The following is a 1,080-nucleotide window of genomic DNA, read 5'->3' as shown; positions in this document are numbered from 1 at the left end:
AGCTAAACTATATTTATTGAACACAATGATATCCAGTACGCAACAGTGACACAAAATCACTGTGTCGGGCATCCAATAAAAAGTTACAGTGCATGAAAAGAAGTGGGAAAATATAGCACCAAAAAGAGCTGACTAGAATCAGTCTCAGCAAGGATGGAAATTATAGAATTAATATACAAGGACATTAAAATATTTAGTATTGACTATATTCCATATGTTCAAGAAGGTAGGGAAAGATTGGGCATGTTTAGTAGATGCAGAAAATATATAGAAACACCCAAATAAAGCTTCAAGAGATGAAAAATGCAACATATGAATTAAAAAATTATTATATGGGACTATGTAGTTTAGACACTACAAAAAAGATTAGTAAACTTGAAGATACAGCAACTGAAACTATCCAAAATGAAAAAGTACGGCATTACACATTCTGATTTTAAACTATATTATAAAGCTATAGTAATCAAAACAGTGTGGTACTGGCATAAAAACAGACACATAAATCAGTGGAACAGAATTGAGAGCCCAGAAATCAACCCAGGCCTATATGGTTAACTATTTGACTTGGGAGACAAGAACACTCAATGCAGAAAACAGTCTCCTCAATAAATGGTGCTGGGAAAGGTGGATATTCACATGTAAAAGATTGGAAGTAGACTCCTATCTTTCACCATAAACAAAAATGGATTGAAGACTTAAATGTAAGACCTGAAATCATAGAACTGGAAGAAGACAGGTTCCTTGAAATGGGTCTTGGCAATGATGTTTTGGATGTGACACCCAAAACACAAGCAACAAAAGCAAAGCTAAACAAGTAGGACAACATCAAGCTAAAATGCTTCTGCAGAGTAAAAGAATCCATCAGCAAAATAAAGGGCAACCTATGGAATAGGAGAAAATATTTGCAAATCATGTACTTGCTAAGAGGTTAATATCCAAAATATGTAAACGATTTATACAACTCAATAATAATAATCCAATTTTTAAAATGGGCAAAGGACCTGAATAGACATTTTTCCAAAGAAGATATTCAGATGTCCAACAGGTATATGAAAAGGTGCTTGACATTACTATTCATTA

Source organism: Phocoena phocoena, chromosome X (assembly GCF_963924675.1).
Source record: "Phocoena phocoena chromosome X, mPhoPho1.1, whole genome shotgun sequence".
Taxonomy (NCBI): domain Eukaryota; kingdom Metazoa; phylum Chordata; class Mammalia; order Artiodactyla; family Phocoenidae; genus Phocoena; species Phocoena phocoena.
Note: the sequence above shows the minus strand (reverse complement) of the source record.